The sequence below is a fragment of the Pundamilia nyererei genome, unplaced genomic scaffold (genome assembly GCF_000239375.1).
Source record: "Pundamilia nyererei isolate P.nyererei 1_Seehausen unplaced genomic scaffold, PunNye1.0 scaffold00018, whole genome shotgun sequence".
In the NCBI taxonomy this organism is placed as follows: Eukaryota; Metazoa; Chordata; class Actinopteri; order Cichliformes; family Cichlidae; genus Pundamilia; species Pundamilia nyererei.
The window spans coordinates 2,735,655-2,755,660 of record NW_005187419.1 but is presented as its reverse complement, the minus strand read 5'-3'; positions in this window follow the sequence as shown (position 1 = coordinate 2,755,660).

Below are 20,006 nucleotides of genomic sequence, written 5' to 3'. Positions count from 1 at the left end.
CGGGAGACATGTTCTCTGGAGTGCCAAATCACACTTCTTCGTCTGGCAATCCGATGGACGAGTTTGGGTTTGTTGGTTGCCAGAGGAACGGTTGTTGTCTGACTGCACTGTGCCAAGTGTGTCGTTTGTTGGAGGGGGATTATGGAGTGGGGTTCCAGTGAAAGGAACTCTTAATGCTTCAGCAAACCAAGACATTTTGGACAACTTTATGGGAACAGTTTGGGGATGGCCTCTTTCTGTTCCAACATGACTGCACACAAGTGCACAAACAAGGTACATAAAGACATGGATGTGCGGGTTTGGTGTGGAAGAACTCAATATGTATGAATATGTATTTTAGACTAAAAAAGTTGTGCAAATTATTTGAAGTTTTATTTTTTATAATATATTGACTAATCAAATAGTTGAAAGTCATACCCATCCTTACTGAACCCCTTCACTTTCAGTGGTCTCCATTTTGGCTACATAGCGGATAGGGAGAAACCACCCTGGCTAGCTAGAAGTAAGAGTATGAGTGAGTTTCTAAAGCATTACTGCATTGTGGTATCATTCATTATTTTATGCAAACGTGTTGCCATGTGTGGTCAGAGGTCTGACAAGCTCCAAATGATACTGCTATAGCCTCTTTCATCACTCATTTGTCTTTCTGGTAAGAAACTTTCCATGTATTTCGAGACAACACTAATCTGTCAAAGTAAATGCATGAAAAACAGAGTATGTGTTTTATAGTACTGCAAAGAAAACACCAACAGCCACATCTGAATTTAAACACAATGAATTATCACTTTTAAAATCCCCAAAGCTTCTTGCCTTTGGAAAAACTCTATGAGAAAACATAAACTGTTGACACACAATGTGTGTTTTTTTTTTTTTTTTGGGTGTATGTAGTTTGGATGATCTGTAAAACAAAAATAAAAGTGCAAACACACTACAGATGAGCTTACCTTTTTTTCAATTCTGTGCTAGCCTGCATACAGCACAGTAACAGGTTTCTGCTGCAGATTCCTGCTAAAGGAAGCACAATAAACATCTATTGACAGAGGGGCTGCACTGGGTCAGTGGCTGTCTGCCCAGGAGCAGAGGGATGTTTTTGTGTGTGTGTGTGCACCCATTTGGTCTTTTCCTTGCACAGAGGCTCTATTGTGATGTTTCTGGCATGCTGCAGTAACATTTGACTGGGGGCGTTTGCCAGTTCCCCTGCCTGGCTCTCTCTTAAAACTTCAAGAAGAAAGACAGGTGAAAGATTGCATCCTGAATTAGATTTCATATGAAACGTGTGAATCGGAGTGGTATTCTGGAAAGGGCAAAATGCCAAATAAAATGTAAGGATTTATTGAAAACATAACTTTTCATTAAAAACACATTTTTTTATTCATCCAATTGCACCGCTTTCAAGCTTTCTGCGTTTAAGACAGATTAATGACCCATCATTTCCGATGTGAATATAGATGGAACCTTATCTGAAAGTCTCAAAATGTCTTTTAAATGTCAGATTATTCCACTTGCTTTTGAACTGCAGCATCAGTAGTAGAAGTATAAGGTCTCATCATCATCATCATCATCATCATCATCATCATCATCATCACATCTCTGGTGTGATAGAACTGTTGACATTTGCGATGTTTCAGCTGTCAGTCTTCTTTGTTTGTAGAGCGACATGCTGTGGATTCAGGTGTCAGCCCAGGTGACTGCCTCCCCTTTCTTCACAGAGTTCACCCATCTTCTGGCCTACACCAGAGCCCTCCTCCCCTGGTAGACATCCTCCTTCCTGATGAGTGACAGCTCTGTCAGCTATTGGGGAGAATGTGGAGACTGAGCGAGTCCAGTCACATCTGTTGTTTTACAGGCTGCCTGCGTTCAGCCCCAGGGATCTCATTATACCCCGGCCTGTCGAGAGAATCCTTCATAAAGCACTCAGCCACGCAGCGATACAGCACATAAACAAGACTGCATGCTTTCAGACAAAAAAACAACAACAAAAAACATGTAGTCATGTTCATATCTTGCACACCTACACAAACTTGGAGACAAATGAGATATGTAGATGAAAACATTGATGATTGCGATGATGCAAAGATAATCTGTGGAACGCCATGCAAAACAGTGTGACTGCTCTCTGTATTTACTGCTTGTATTCTGCTGTGTAGTTGTTAATCTAAACTTTGCATACAAACAGTCACAGAAGGTGTGCGAGCATAGCCTTTAAAGTGAAAAAGGCAGCAGTCAGGAGGCAGCGAGGTGCTGGGTTGGACTACCCAGCCTCACTGTTACTTCTTCATGAAACAAAGTAGAGAGATTTGCATCGACTGCTGATCTCTCTGGCATGACAGGCACCGTATTAAATGCATATTGCTTGTCTGTGTGTGTATGTGTGTCTGTGTCTGTGTGAGAGAGAGTAAATTCAAGCTAAGAGAATCTAGGTGAATAAGGGGTGAATGGAAATAGGGTGGAAGGTATGAATAAAAACACCATGCATGTTAGAATATGTGATGGTGTCAGGTGTTGATACAAAACCCTGTTGTATCCCAGGGGCAGGTGCTCAGATTCTTTAAAGGACATGTTGCAAAGCTTTAAAGAAAAGAAAGTAGGCAATCCCCTCCTGCAATTAGCAACAACATTTGACAAACCCAACAATCCAAGTATCTAAAATGTTATTATAGTAGATCATCATCTTGTAGTCCATCCTTGGAACACTGTAGACCCAGATTAAGAATATACCATACATGTAAAAATATGTACGTTCAAATAAATGTAGTTTTTTTATTCTTCTAAATTCTTATGAATGTTCCTTCACGTCCTTCCTTTCACAAACCAGGCAGCACAGTCATGAGAAGGAGAGATGCACACAAACACCAATTAAAAGAAATGAGAAAAGAACTTAAACTAACAATGATGTGTGAGTCAGTACAATCAGTGCTGTAAATGAGTGCATGTTGTATGCAGTGTTGTGCTGAAAATGAAATCAAATCCCAAAAAGTGTTTCAGGGAGGAGAGCAACCAAATTTGTCATAGTCTGGCACAAAGGCCATGATGAATAATGGGAAACCATAACTCACCAATTTATTTACCAACTAAAGCAGAAACGCTTTGTACTCCATGAGGTGTGCTAATCAGTGTGTTTAGTGTGTCAGCAGTAGGATGGGTGACTAACCAAAACCAACCACACAAATAGGAGAGAAGGTACAGGAACTGCGACAGCCAGCTCTTTAATGCTCCAGGGAGACTGGTCAGGCGCTCCCAGCTGCACTGGTTAACCAGGAACCTGCAAGACTACGGGACAAACAGGGGAAAACACAACAGGCCCTGGCCAAAGCAGAGGGCCATCACAACAAAAAGTTTTTTTTTTCTTTTGCTGTGTCAGTATACTCTGTCAGTGACCTCTCAACCTGAATTTTATTTTCAGGAACAGAGCTAACAAGGCAAACAGGGCAGGTGGTGAGCGATTATTGCGTTGGTGTGGCAAAAACACTTGTGGGAGTTGGGCAGAGTGTTTCTTGCCTCAGTATTGAGCATTTGAACCACTGTGAACCATCTAGTAAATATCAGAGGCAACAGGCATGGTCTTTCTGATGCTCTCCTGACCTGAAGCAGTTTTTTTAGGGTTTGGAGACTTTAAGCTGATCAAAAAAAAAAAAAAAAAAAAGAAGCTGCAGACTGTCTTTGGTTCATAGCTGGAGACCAGTCATTAAAATCAGTGACTATCTTAAAATAATAAGCATATCAGGATGAGCTTGACAAGAATTTGTCTGCATAAATTTGAGGTCTATCTAGTTCATATTTGAGTTATTGCGTACAATAAAATATAACTGTTTTTATTATTGTAGATCTGGCAAAACTCTCAAAATTAAACACAGTACAAAAGTAGACAAGCAGAAATATTTTAAGTGAAATAATAGGTACGCAAAATAAAGGATAATGGTATAAATTCTAATCAGAATTGTACAATGTAACCATAATTTCAATTTTACAGAACAGGTTTGTCTCATAATTACTGTAACAGTGCAAGAAAACAATGAAAATACAACTTTTCTCTGGAACATCTCTGGGTTTTTACTGGAAATCCTTTAATCTGATTTTTTTTTTTTTTAATAAATGAGAAACAAATGCCAAAACTGCACTAAAACCAACATAAACATTATTTAAACATATTTACTGTTTATTTTGTGTAGCCAGCAAACTCCCAACATATATAATTTCTATTTTCCTCCTCACTTTTTTGTGTCGACTGCAAACATGTGCTTAGTTTTGTTGGGACACGATGTGCATGCTGGGAATGAATGTCAGTGTTGTTATCATGTAAGATTTTCAGCTCTGCCAGACGATCAAGTTCAGGAGTGTACATTAATATTTATTATGATGTGGTGCTTAAAACTTGAAGTCATGTTAGAGCGGAGAGAAGAGATGAGATGATAAACGTGTAAGCCTAAGGTCAACTTGCGTAGACAACAACCCTCGGGCCAAAGCAAGGCCGCTGCCTTTTCAGTGAATTCGCCCGTGCTCGCCGCTGGCATTTATGTCCACACAGAATAGCTGAACTACCTTGCAAAGACTATCTGGAATTGAACATTAGATCTCACAGCATTAAAGCTTTTCCAGTAATTCAAGAGGACACTGACAATACTAATCTTGGTTCGGATGGTTCAGTAGCTTTATACAACTCTTCTGGTCCAGCTTTATCCTCCCTCGAAAGGGTTGAGAGTGGTTTTCTGATGGCTACTGTGCTCTAGCTGCAGCAGATTAGCCTGGTTGTCCAAGTGGAGCGGAGAAGAAACTTTAAGCACACCAAAATCCGACTTTAAAAGAATTTTAATCCTAAAAAGTATCTTAATAGTGTACAAGCTGAAAATGTCCTTGATCTGATGCATGGCTGCAAGGCAAGCTCCACCACAGTTTCCTATTTATAATATAATCTCTTCCCAAAGGCTACACACCAACTTAGACAATCCTTTTTAAACAGCTTCTTATCCAGCCTCTTGTCCACCCTGTGACAGTCATTTAAGCGCCTTCTCGTTATACCTCTCAGAGACATTTCACCCCGCCACTGAAAATTTTTCTTTAGGGGCAATATTACCTTCATTTCCAAGGGCAGAGACAAACACTGTTTATATGCAGAATTTAAAGCTTTAGTCTGCTAGACAAATAAATGGATGGAGCAGGAGCTTGAAATAAAAATAGTTCTACTGGAGCAGAAGGGTATAGAAATGGTAACACACATATATAACTTTATAGCACTTCAAAATTTGTATGGAAAAGATGCATGCAAGTGGTGAAAGATGAGCCAATTTCTTACATAAGTTCAACTAGGGCTAAGGAGGAAAATGTATTAGGTGCAACCTTCCATGCACTCTGAGGAGTTTTTATGTCTCAGCATCATCCCCTGTAGCCATCCTCTTGTTCCATGTGGTTATCTGATGGGTGGCAGGGCATACAGCTTGAATCCATGGGTGTTATTCCCGCCACCGAGCTGGCTTCTTCTCAGCACCTAAACTCTGGAGGTGTTTGGCTGTAGCTGAAGTCCTTGGAATCTTATCAATTTGCTTGTAGATCTTCTGGTAGCTCTCTAAAGCCATACCACAAATTCAGATATGAGGAACATTGAAATTAAATAGAAATTAAATTCAGTAGTGTTTGTTGAAACTATGGCTGAGTCAGAGTTAGAAATTAAGATGCAGTGACTCATACTTACAATGAGCTGACCCTGGTAGAGGAGCGCAGTGTTACTGAACTGCATGGAATTAAACCACCTGTAATAACAGATGCATTCACTGAACAGAGAATAAAGATTGTGGCTGGACTCAAGATAGTCACAAAAGTATGAGAGTATGATCACTCTCATGGCTCACTGACAAAGTCCCATCAGAAAAGATGTTGGCACACATTAACATAGCTCTACTTACCATCCTCCAGTACCAAACATTACATAAATCAGTGCCAGAGTAACCCTGAAAATGCTTCCGTATGAAATCAAGAACAAATGTTTTTGAGGCATCTGGAAGTTTAACAACAACTCAAACTGTGATTAGCTAAAAAGAGGAAACTGAAGGTACAGTTTTCACAGGCTCACCAAAACTAAAAGGACTGATCTGTTTGGATGAGTCTGTTTCTGCTGTGACATTCGACCCAGCCCAAACCAGAGTGATTATAGATTTGTGTTTACTAATTCATTTTTATTTTTATTTTAGTTGACTTAAATGTTTCTTTCCCCTTGCTAGTTTTACTTTTTTGTTTAAGTTAACTATTATAACCTTGCCTCAAACCATTTGGATGCTTTAGGCTGGTGGTGGTGTAATGTGGTGGGTGATATTTCCTTAACACATTTTTAGTCACTAATTGAGCATTGTTAAAATGCCACAGCCTAACTACCTGGATATTATTGCAATTCCTTTGTGACCTCAGTGCACCGAACCATTGTTTGTCAAATCATGTCAAACTTGTTCCTTGAACCAGCTGAACCAGTTGAAGTGGCCACTGAGTGTATATATGTACAATACTGATCATAATTTATACTGTCCTCCTATTTTGTGCACCAAATATGTTGCTTAAAATATCTTTGTTTGCTGGTACTTTGCTGGAATTTATATTGTGTATGGTATTACAATCAATAGAAAAGGTCTACACAAACATGAAAGTAAAAACTAGATGGTATAAGAAATAATACTTCTTCAATATTAGTACATGCGCCATTATTGCCATGCTAATGGACCTTGCATTAGCATGGAATATATGAATATAGCTGCTATATGTCACTGGATATATGGATCTTCCTCATCAATATATTTGTTCAGCAGACAAAAGCAAAATGATTGATAGTAAAGCAGAATCTCTGACACATAAAAAGCACTAAAACAAAAGGCATAATAAGAGAATTAAAGCAACTCATTTGAAAGTATTTTTCTTGATAATAACAAGCTGGCAGAAAACATCTGTGCATATGAATGACCTTTGTGTCTTATCACATTTATTCAAAGTGAAGCTTTAGATAATATCACCATTTGCACACAAGCAAAGCAGGCTGTTCCTTTTATAAAAAAAATCTAGATGGAGAAGACAGATTAACGTAAAAGATGGTACTCAGTGCTCTGAGTGTGCTGTAATTAACTATGAAGGGGGGGGGAAAAGCAGAAACATATGTAATGTCAAGTCTTCTATTATACTAATGTAATGTGAAACATATGGTCCAGGTACAGATAATACTTCAGAGCATGGAAATGTGAAGCTGGTTTAATGCTTTTGTTCTGTGATCTTTCTGTGGGGCAGATACTGTACAGAGACAGTGAATATTTTATGTTGATGTGGTACTGTGAAGAAGGCTGAAAGGCTGTAGTTTGATTCATATTCACCCTTTATTCTAACATTTTCTTCATAGAAAATGCCCTATCCACAGACCTAAACAAGCTATTCAATTGAAAATGTCTGCTTCATTCAAAACCCAAACCAAAACCTTCATATTTCTCTTACACAGTCTGCTTTTGAAAGTTTTAATAGCTCATGAATCAATCTCTCCTGCTCTGAACAGCGCAGAAGGATCAAATAAGTTGAGAAATAAGCCGAGCACTTTGGTGCAGCATGAGGCAGGACTGTAGAGAAATTACCTTTATTAAGTCTACAACGACCCTATTGATTTTATGGTGCACGTCTCCCATAATAATGAAGGCAGCAGATGTCAGAACAGCCACAGTGTAATCTGTGTATGTTCTGACAGCCTTTCTCTGGGTGATGAAAACGAGAAAGGCCAAGGTGTGACACAAAGGTGCTGGGGAATGGGGAAATTCAATTCAAGATGTCATCAGTCTTTAAAGTGTGTCTGTATATAGCGGTATTAAAGGTTAAAGAACGTATTTGTAAACATATTAAATGTTTAAACAATCATCTTATTTCAAGAGTTTGCCTTATTTTCCCTTTTTATAACAAATGACTTGTCTTACTTATTCACACCGATTAATCAATGTCACAGGATTTGTGTTCTTATGTATCACTAATGTAGTTTTGTATTTTCCTTATTATTATTTTTTTCAGTTTCCTTCATAGGATTGCTTTTTTTAATTTTTAGTTTAAATTTAGAGTATTATTTTACATGCTAATTTTAGTTTTTAGTCAGAATACAGGGGGTATTTGTCAAAAAAGCAACATGTACATTTGTTCAGAATAAAATCTGACCAGGCTAAGGCAAAAAAACTAAAAGATTTTCTGAATTAATAATACCCACTCTTACTTTCAGCTTTTAGTTTGGTTTTGGTGAGGCATAATAACCTTGCTGAACTCTTTGACTGGTCATCCAACATAAGGTCCAAGGGGAGCTGTAACCTACCTCGCCATAGAGGAAGAAGCAAACCAATATGCTTCAGGGCAAAAGCAAAACGCTTTTTGAAATGTTTGCAATCATCTCTAACTGCACACCTGGTAATTACTACTGTAAGTTCAGATAAAAGGTTATCTGGAAACTGATAGGTGTGTGGGCCAAAGGGTTGACCTTTTGAAACTTCTCCTTCAGGGCTCTGCTTTACTTGCTGGCTGTGAGTTAAGTATGCAGCACATCTGAGCAGGCTAAGCTTAGGAAACTATAAAGAAACCTTACCAGAACCTTATCACCCTGTGTATATAACAGAATTGTTTTCTCTTTTTGTTTTGCATGCACAAAAGTCCTCATACACATACCAAAATACCAAAAGGTTGTGGTAAAAATGGAGGCTGCTCCGGGATTTAGACCTAGGACTTCTTGCAAGAATATATCCCTACTGTTTATTTTACTTGTCTGAGCAGCCACAGATATGGGACAGCATTATTGATTCTACCCACAATAAAGTGATGCACAGTCTGAGAAGCTGTAAGGCTTGTCAGTGCTTTCAGAGTAATAAAGTTGAGTAAGGTTTATTAAAGCAGGTAGGAGGTGGGTTTCTATCTTAAAGTAGACACAAAGCCAGAGTCAACTCAACTCAGTCCCACATCACTGCGTCACATAGCTAACACATTTAGCTTAACTTGCTTTTTTACTGCTGCTTGAGGCCACTTCCTCAGGTTGTCCTCTTACCCCCTGGTAGTAGATGGAAGAGGCATGATCCTATTATCTTGTTAAAACTGAGCATCATGGGGCTGGAAATAATGGAGAAAGGGAAAAAAAGAACATTTAAGACTAAAAAAAAGTGATGTAGTGAGAAAAGTAGCTTTAAGACTGGTTCAGCAATCCCCTCTAAGTCTCTTACATGTGTATGGCACAAACACACACTCAATACCCAAACCAGCATAAAGCATACACAGATACATGCCCACACAATCCCAAATTGCAGACTCTGAATTGATTCCTTACACATTCATATTGAGGGCCATTTCTATGTAAATTTCCCAGCTCTTCTGCATCCCTTGACATTGTCATTCACTGCTCCAGCAACACAAGCCACAGGATAAATTTTAAAGAAGCTGAGGACACTTTGATCCTGCTGAATACAAATGATGACACGGCTCAACAAAGAGGCCTTTCACACTGACGCCTCGGTCACACCAGGACCGTGCCTTCAAGGCACGAGGTGATCAGATTAGCTATACTTGCACCTGAGATGCGTGGCCATGGAAAGAAAGAGAGACACCGTTTTACCCTATTTCTCTAGCAACAAAAGGAAAAGACAACAATCTGACAACTCGTTAACTTAAAAATGCTAAAAATGTGTTTGTTTCAGGATTTAAATGTAGGATTTCTTTACTTTCCTTCATTAAAAGCAGCTGTGAATTGTACATATTTTGCTTTTAGAATGCTGAAATCAAGCTAAATTTTTGAAGATGTAAAATACTTTTCTGAAGAAATGCCATGACAAATTGTATTTTCTTACATGAAAGCAATTTATATTAATTTCTGAGAGATTAATTTACACCATAAATACTTAAAATAACTCTCAGAAGAAAGCTCAGACAAGGAAAATACTAGAAAAAGAGAAAGTTCCTCTTCTAAATTCACTGAAGAGAGAGGATGAGAAGAATAAGGCCAGGCATAGGGTCCCACTTGAATCTGTGCATGAAGTTTCAGAGACGATTGATACATATTCACAGACATGTTGGAGCTGTCTGACTTATTGCTCCTCTAAAGTATTTTTATATAGTGAGAAATCCTCAAGTCTTCTACCTTGATGTGCAGAGTGGTGAGGCTGTGGGAGATGATGGACAGTCAGTCTGTGAACTACAGGCAGTCCGCTCTGTTCTGTCTCAGCTTCTCTTCGTTTTGTGGTTCATCTTTTCTGTGCTTCTAGTCTCTGCAAGACAGAAGCAACATTGCTTTTCATTGTTACCTCACTCGCTGTAGCTGGATGCAGCTGGGAATGTGCAATGCTTTTGAGGTTGTTTTCTGTGTTTTATGCAGTCAAGCTTCTACAAATTCATCTTTCTTTGGTAAGGATGTTATGCACTTTGTTTTCTGCCATGTTTTATCATCTTTTGCTAAATGAACATTGAAAAAATTTGTTATTTTGCATTGGGATTGTTGCATGGTTTTGCATAGCTTAACAGAACTGTTAAGCTCAGCAGGAAGGATAACCTTGTTACAACTGCAACAGCTGTAACAGCCTGAAACATAAAATCCAAAAGGGAACAAAAACAATACATGATATACATTAACCAGTGGCGCATAGGTAGACAGTCACAAAAGAGGGATCAGGGAACAGTGTGTCAAAATAAAACAGGAATTAAAATAACAGGGATAGCCCTAACACAAAGATGAAGATACAAGGAGACACAGGGGAGGCTAGACGCACAGGTTATACTGATCACAAAAAAACAGAAATGGATTACGCCAAATAAATGCTAAGACTAAACACAGAGGCATATTATAATTATAAAAGTTAAGAAAACCCTGAAATCTATAAACCAAAGATTTCAAAACACGGGGATTATAAAGAAAATAGAGAACACTTAATAACAAACCACAATTTAGAGTCCCAAAAAACATAAAACTTTATTACTTTTTGACAAATTCCCCTGTTACAATATATTTACATACTATTAGCACCAACTCGAAAAAAAAGATTGTGAAGCTTCCTCTCTTCCACTAAAGCTCAAGCACAATAACAGATCACCTCTGCCATCCAGGCATACAATTGCAATGAAAAGGAGTACACATTATCTATTCTCCAAGTAAGTCACAAGCACATATACCCGGTGTGATCTATTACACATCACCATCATCACTTCTGGATCCAAGTCTGATGCTCACACACACATTTTAAGTGCTGTTGTATAGGCATCACCATGGGTACTCCACGATTAGTCTGCAGCTCAACTGCAATTCATTGTGTGTCCTGGTAATGAATTTCAGACCAGTTTTTGTAAGCACCAACCACTGTATATACAAGTTTAGTCAAAATCATTCTGATCCATCTTTTGAGGCTTCGGAAACGTGCCGCTTCTGTCAGTGATTTTAAATTGATTAATTGCTTTACTCATCGTAGTGTAGTGTACAGTGAGTTTTCAGAGCTATGTCCCTGAAAACTGCTGCCTGCAGCAGGGATAAAAGCAAGAATAATCCAAAACAGTGACGTTAAGAATCAACAAACTGAAAGTCACTAAAAAGCTTGAGAGAAATTCCAGAAAGAGTAACTGATCTGTTATTTCATTACCAAAATAAACAACTTCTACAGTCAGGTAGACTTTCGTGAAGAGTAACATGTGGTAACATTAGTGGAGGAGGGTTAACTTAATGAAATCTGCATATTAAAGAAAATAATAATTTCCAGTTTAATAATATTAAAACAATGATTGATTAGTTTGATGTTTGTATTATTAAACACAAATGACTCAGTTGCCTGCTAAGCTTATACTATTTATGACAACTATTTCAGCCCTTGGGTAATTGTATTCGCCACTTCTGAATTTATATATATTTAATGATCTGTTCAGTGATTTAAAAAGTACTAGGAGAGTGAATCTGTTATGAAAAATTATTGTGAGAAACTGATCTATGTCTCACGTTTTACATACTAAGGCAAGCTGTTTCATTAAGCAATGCAAAAACAGTTCCCCTCATGAAATAATATCTTCTGCCAGATCTTCACTTCTTACCTCTATAAACACCTTGGCTACTTTCTGTGCCTACAGCTGTCTTCACCAACATTGCCAGTATCCCACATTTCTTCTCTTGCTCATTCTCCTATCCACTTCATGGCCCGGCCCACTCCTCACAGTCAGACAGAAAAACTCATTATAGCTAAGGATTAGATTGATCAGTACGAGGGGGGAGATGCCCGGTGGAGAGGCAGCATGCATGGGCCAAGCAATTTATACCAACAATGGAGCTCATCTCTGCATATCCTGAGTGCTTCACGGAGAAAATCACTCAGCAGCAAACCACTGGGTGAAAACACACACACACACACGGGATGCACACATACGTGCACAGATTTCCACAGAAAGGCAGAGTTATTTAACTTTCAGTTCATTTTTAAGCAGGAATAGAAATATACCCATCAGAACAAGCTGTAGAAATTTTATTGTGATAGCTAAGACCAGACAATGTGACATAATAATAATGATAATAATAATCAAACTGTGATTACTGCTTCAATCTCAATGATACAAGATTTGTAACGTCTATGGCATCTATGGGGTGATTGATTGGTCGATTGATTGATAAAAATGACTTCAAATAAAAGTATTGGTGCTTTTTTGTGTATTTGTACAAAGAAACTGAGTGATCATTAAACATTTTAATGCTCTCCACGGGGTTTCAGTTTTAAGAACGGGTAAGATTTTATTTCCTATCTGCTATGCCTTTACCATTTAACAACATTAACTGAGAGTAAAAGATCGGCAACAAAAATGGCTGAGGGGAATGTTTCTGGATATTTCCATTCTACATCCAAACAACCATGATCAACACAAAAGTATGTGTATACACATATATGTATACTATATAACAATCAGTATAGACAGCTGACTGTAACATGAGCCTTACACTGGGGCTGTTGCCATTAGTTATAAATTCTTATTGCATTTCTAATGTTTTTAACTTGTTAGTCATTAACCTCCTAATACCCGAACTCTTCCACGGCATGCATTTTTTATTTCTCTTTGATATTTGGGCTGATTGGGACCCGATGAATGTAAAAACAAAGAATTTTTTTTTTTACATTATTTTAGTTTTTATGAAAAATAAGAGCCACATATGAGGATATTTGTTTACAATTTTGATAGAACAGTAGCAGTATAATGTCCTCGTAAGTGGATATCAGGCCCTTGTAGAGCAAAATGTAGTATTTTGGTCTAAATAACCCAAAATGTGATGCCCACATATGTGGACGCCAGGTCCTAGGAAGTTAAATATGTTTCCACAATTCTCAGCTGTAACTGATGCAGACAAAACCCACCCATAGGGCAGGTTTTTTGTTAGCAATAAGAAGAAAAAGAAGAAGAAGGACAAATGGAAGATTTGTTATGCTTTTCCAACATGGCCAAAGTTTCCAGAAGTAAAGGGCTTCAGACTGCTTTGAACTCTTCATTTCAGCTACTCTTTTGCTGCACACTGCTTCCATATGATGCCAATGAGAGTATGGCACCATAATATGATTATCTCAGGCACAAGTTGCTCTAGTAGCAGAGAAGAAGAACACAAATATTTAGTTTGAAACTGGCATAATGGAAATCCTTTAGGCGTACCATTTCTTGTAATGTGAAATTTCTTCTTGTTTTTGTTGTTTGCAGCAAACATTAAAGCACACACTACACACTTTCTCAAGCACACAAACACATTTATACAGCTCCACGCTGGGAAATCAGCTGCACAAAGACAAAAGGTTCCCAGTAATGGAACATTTTCCCTCTCAACACGTTCTCAAGGCCAAAAATCTCTCCTCTAAGTGCGTTTGCCTCAACAGGAAGGCAGAGCCTTCTGCCATTACCCTGGAAACCAGCAAGAGCAAACACAAGCAGGATTGGGCTGATATTCTGCAGCGTGTCCTCCGAGTAGCCTCATCTCCCTCCTTTTGCACCCACAGCCTATCTTTATTTCCCTGAGGGGTAATATTGCTCTCAGTACTCAGTTGCCCTGACTCAGCTGCTCAAGGTGTGCATGCATGAGTGAGTATCCCCACACATACATGTGCATGCGTGTATGTGTAATACTGTGGAGGTTAATAACGGATTAAGCATCAAAGTGGTAAGCAGTGATGCAGCCATGGCTTTCCATAAATTAACTTCACCTTTTGTCTCTATTTTTCCCTTATTTGTGCCTTATTATTATTTGGGGGTTGAAATCCATGCAAATGAGTACGCGTCTAATCCTGTCCCTGGTTGGGGGTGATAATAGCACCTTTTGTTGTTTACAGTAAGGACTCGTCATCAGGCAGGTGGAGGAGTGGGCATCTTCTGAAGTGATTCTGTCACTGCTATTTCACTGTGCTTTATTTTGTGGTTTCAGCTTTAACAAAAGATAGTTCCTGTTGAAGCAAGAGCCTGAAAATATTCTAAGAAATTGTGTCTCAGGGGGAGAAAATGGGAACAGAATAGAAAAATCAATAATCTTAAAATGTTGTGAAGAGAAAAAAAGAGTTATTATTCTGTCTCAGGGCACTGAGATACTTTTCTTGGCTAAATCTCAGCACTCGTATTGATTTATCATCTGAGTGTAAAAGAGGTTGCTTATGAAATTAGAACATACTTTGTTGACTCTAAACAGGCCAATTAAGTGTGCTAATTACATACCTGAAAATGGTCAATAAACAAGTTCAGATCCCAACATCCCCTGAAAACAGTGTCCCCCATAATCCCTTTAACCACACTGCTACTATCCTTGGCCTGAGAAAGAGCAGCATCCCGCAGGCAATGAAGTGTTCTCATCTGCAGAGAGGAGATAAGTGCACCACACCCAGCCTCCAGCCCCCACCGTCACCAACCTGCCTCTATACACCATCCATCCTCTTGGCCCTTTAAGTTTTCTCTTCTACAACTGTCCATCAAACACACAAACACACCCACTCAAACTAAAGCACAATGCCACTACAAACTCACTGAAAAGATGAGCAGGGAGAAGAAAGACAGGAGTTAAAATGAGCTTGGAGTGCAAAGCGAGAGCAAAGCATTTTTTTCCCTCCCTTCTGCTCTGGTGTTGGCGCTCTGTGGGTATCTGTGCTGATCCAGCCACTTTGAAGCATGGAGCCTTTGATTTGGACAAAGATTAGGGAATTTGATCCCCTCTTCCTTAAGAGGTGGCACACTGGGGTTGTTTTCATGGTCATAAAAAATCATTTTGACTAAAAATCAATGGACGATTCCAGATGGGGCTTTTACTGCTGGGGGTGAAGTGCATCTTTTCTGGGTGTGTCTCTGTGCCTCCAGAGTGCTTATCAGACAAACCACTGGCCAAAGAGATTATTATATTGACTCAGGGGCAGCAGCAGTGACAACAGGTGGATGGAGTGATCTCATAATCACAATGACAGTTATGAGCCAGGATTCATAAGTCTTCCTAAAGAAGTAGGAAGACTCATGACAGTAGGATCCTGTTTTTCTGATAGTTTTACTACTACTATTATATGCTCCTCTTGTATAAAAATTCAGTACTGAAATATCAGCACCTCTTCACCAAAATTAAAATACTCCTCTGCTGTCCCTATCAGGCCAGTTGGATAAAGTTTAGCATCAACACTCCAGTATCGTAAGGCAGTGGCTTCCAGTGGGTTTTTATAATTGACAATAGCTAATGGTAACATTGTGTTCTATTCAACTTTCAGCCTAACACAATCTGAATGACTTTAATGCAAAGCAATTTACACCTATTGTGAAAAAATTGTATTCAAACTCATGCAGTAGTAATTCCAGCTCCTTTTCATAATTCACCTGAGCTTTAATGGGCTTGTTTGTCTTCCATAAGCTTTAAACAGTGGGATAACAGCTGTTAGCAGGCTGTTCTCCACATGCAGCCTGTTTCTCTGTTTGGTTTTAAAGGGAGCCAAAGCTGAGAAGGTCACTTAACTGTTATGTGTGTGTTCAAAAGAGGACCCAATTGCAGACACACAAGACGGGAATCCTAAACAAAATGCGAGCTTTCATGCAAAGCTCATTAAACTTACATAAAGACCCAGAAAACACAAGTCTCATGAGGCTGGTTCAAATAAAACAGAAGTCCAAGAAAGAAAGACAATATAAGAAGCGTAAGGAAAACTGGTGGATGAACAAGCCAGGACAGAAGACAAACAAGAAGGAAAAGGGGGGACTGTAAATAGATGAGAACAAAGTGCATGGGAAACACTAATGACTAATGGAGCAGACAATCACAAAAGAGGGAGAAACAATTGAAGAACTACAATTAAATAAGGGGGGAAAACATAGGAGACATGTGGTAAATGGAAAAGAAATAACAGACACTTAAGTAGATCCAATAGGCAAAAAGCAATATTGTTTATATGATGTAATTGTTGATATTTTATATAGAAATAAACAGCATTTTGATAACTTCACATTGAGTGTCGAGTCTCTGTGTCTTTCCAGATTTCCCAATGAAACACTGAAAGCAGGGGAGAGGATTTGGGTACAGGGTCAAAGTCTCAGGGATTGGAGAGGGTGAAGGAAGAAGGTTGCAGCTCCCAAAGCGCACCTTCTTGATGTTATAGTTAAAAAAAACTTTTTATATATGTATATATATATATATTCTTTGAATTAACAATTTCCAATCCACCTTTTCTCACTCGCTGTGTATTTTTGTCTTTCTCTTCTGTATCTCTGTGTCTTTCTCCCCTCTGCTGCCAGCCCAACAGCTGCTTCTCCTTTGGCTGGGCTCCAAATGGATGACTGAGGAGAGTGAATGGGTTTTTAATTTCACTTGTTAATGCCGCTTTCTCTCTTGTTCCCCTCCCTGAATTTGCATTGCCAAAACTGACAAATAGGAAGAAAACATGGAGTGGGAGGAGGAGGAATAAACAGCAGTTTGTGAACAACACAAGAGCAAGATCTGAACACCAAACCTTCAAATTAAGAGGATATTGATTAGGCAAGAGCTCAGCTATTTGAAGAATTTCAGTCTCTTTTCTGCCCATTTTTGTCAGTTAATTAAAGCAAGGAGTGTTTTACTCAAGCATCTCAGAGGAAGCGAGGGCCAGTAAAGAGTAAAAATGTTGTGCTATAGTTCCAGAGGAGAGACCTCTCCCTTTTCTACCTACCTTTGAACTTCTATTTCCCAGACAGGTGTATTCAAAAACCCTTAGGCAAGATGGCTGTTGTGTTTCCAGTGGCTGCAGTTAAGAAATGCCCATTGGCCACTGTGATGATTAGGATTTCATCCTTCTCACCTAAGGGTGACAGCTTTATACTCTCCACATAACCTGTATTCAAGAAATGAGGAGTTTATCTCAAAAAGTTTTTTTTTTCAGAATTCGAAAAGGTAGACTTTTGTATATTCTATATTTATTACATATAAATATTACATGAAATGTAAAATTGCATGAAAATATCTCAGGTTATTTGAATTTATCATATCAAGTTTAAGTAAATTGTAATTGATATATCTCTACATACAAACATATTCATGTTAAAGATTGCTGACTTGAAAGTTCTCTATATGATAATCATCAAAAAGCTCCACAAAAAAGGGCAAGCCACAATCATTGTTGAAAAGGCTAGCTGTTCACAGAATGTATGGAACTGAATTAATGGAAAGATGACTGGAATTAAAAGTATGGTACGCTCAAGCAAAAGGAATGATTAGTGCCTTGAGAAAATTCTTAAGAGCGTGCAAGAGCTTCACAAAGAGTGGAGTGTAGCTGGTGTCAGTGGATCAAGAGTCATCATGCACAGATGTCTTCAGGAAAGGGTCTACAACTGTTACATTTCCAAGATCAAACTACTCCAGAACCAGAGATGACATGAAAAGTGGCTTACCTGGGGCAGGGAGGAAAATAAATGGACTGTTGCACAGTGGTCCAAAGTTGTTCTTTCAGATGAAAATAAAATTTGGATTTCATTTGGAAATCAAGGTCCTAGAGTCTGGTGGGATAGCCACAGAATCTGAGGTGTTTTAAGAATGGTGTGAAGTTTCAACAGTCTGTGATGGTTTGGGGTGCTGTGTCATCTGCTGGTGTTAGAGGTAGTTGGTCTACTGTGTTTTACCAAGTCCAAAGACATCACGGCTGTCCACCAGGAGACTTCAGAGGACTTCATGTTTCAATCTACTGGTAAGCTTCATGGATATACTACTTTTCTTTTATAGCAGGACTTAACACCTGTGCTAAAAAAGTGCTAAAACTACTTCCTGAACATGCCAGCTGACCACTTTATTATTGTGCTTGATTGACTATCTGCATGGTGGTGCAGTGGTTCGTGCTCTTCTGGGTTTGATTGCCCAGGCTGATAGGATCTTCCTGTGTGGAGTTTGCATGTTCTCCCCATGCCTTTGTGGGTTCTCTCCGGGCACTCAGGTTATCAGTTTCCTACAGTTCAAGCAAATGCATCGATGTTGATTAATTGCAGATTCTAAATTAGACATAGGTATTAATGTGAGTAAATTGGATAGTGGTGTTCTGTCTCCACGTGTTAGCCCTATGACAGATTGGTGACCTGTCCCGATTAAACTACTGTCCAGAAGAGGAGCTATTAAAGCAACCTTGGGTTACAATAGCACCTCAGCAATACAACAATTTGATTGCATCCATCTTGCTATTGACTATATAAGTGAAGTTGGACAGTTTTGTAATGCAAATGATTTTTGACTGATCTAATAATTTGATATACTGGATTTCTGATTTTCATGATGTGTAAGACATAATTATCAAAATTAAAATGACAAAAGACTTGCCCTTATGAGTAATAATTAAAAAAGGAAATGTGCCTTTTTGACAAAATTCTTTTAAAAAAGAACTATTTCTATTTTTTAGATGCACTATTAATGAGTAAAAGCCAGAGGCAAGCTCATGCAATAAATTCTCAAAACTAATTGAGATGAAGAGCTTTTCATAACTCTGGAACAGACACACTGAAGTATGATGTGTATGTAAGATACATACAAAGCACAAAGCTTTTTAAGACGCAGCTCTTTGTTCAAGACAGATAGAGCTGAGACTGAATTTCACCGAGAAGAAACGTGTAACGTTTAAACAGTAAACAAAAAGTTTCTTGAGGATCGTTTCCGTACACCAGAGATGCATTAAAAAAGACAGGTGTCAGGACTGGAAAACTTATAAACAACTGCTGGAGTACATAACCCCTGGATGCTTTAAACTAAGTGCCTGCGGCATGCAGTTGGATGCATTGTGACATCCATCCTAAGTGAGATGGATTACACAGAGCCAGTTTGATTTGAATAACAAGCAATTCACTGGTTCAGATGTTATGCTGCAGAGGTGGAGCTCTCTCACAGGAAGAGACCACAAACTCCCAGTACACCAGGTGTTGGATTTAAAACACTTGTTGGTCTACCGGTTCGAATAATGGTCACGCTGGTGGAGCAGTACCTGTTGTACCTGGGCTTATAAAAATGTATTACCTTTTTGAGATGCAAAAGCTGCCCAACACAGGCAGAAAGCTTTAAACATTTTTTGTTCATGTTGTTCAAAATAGCACAACAAAATCATTAGATGGTCACATTTATGTCAATTTTCCTAAATTAGTATTGACTTGCATTGTAGGGTATTAAAGTCGGCAGCGTGTCGCACTATATTAATTTGGTGCGTGTGTTTGCAGGATTTTCTTTCCTTATATGCTTTTTGCTGTCTTCATGGTTTCTTATACACTATTTTGCAATTCAAAACTTACACTGATCGACTAGTAAGATTCACCTTGGTAATGCTTAGTTCCTTGTGGCACAGATTTAACAAGTTGGAAAGATTTGTGTCTATTTTGACAAATAACATCACACAGTTGCTTCAAATTTGTTTGCTGGACATCCCAAAGGTGCTCTGCTGAACTGAGATCTGGTGACTGTGGGGACGATGTGAATACAATGACTCCACTGTCATGTTTAGAAAATCAGTTTAAGATGATTTAAGCTTTGTGACACTTGCATTATCCTGCTGGATGCAGCCATCACTACACTGTGGCCACAA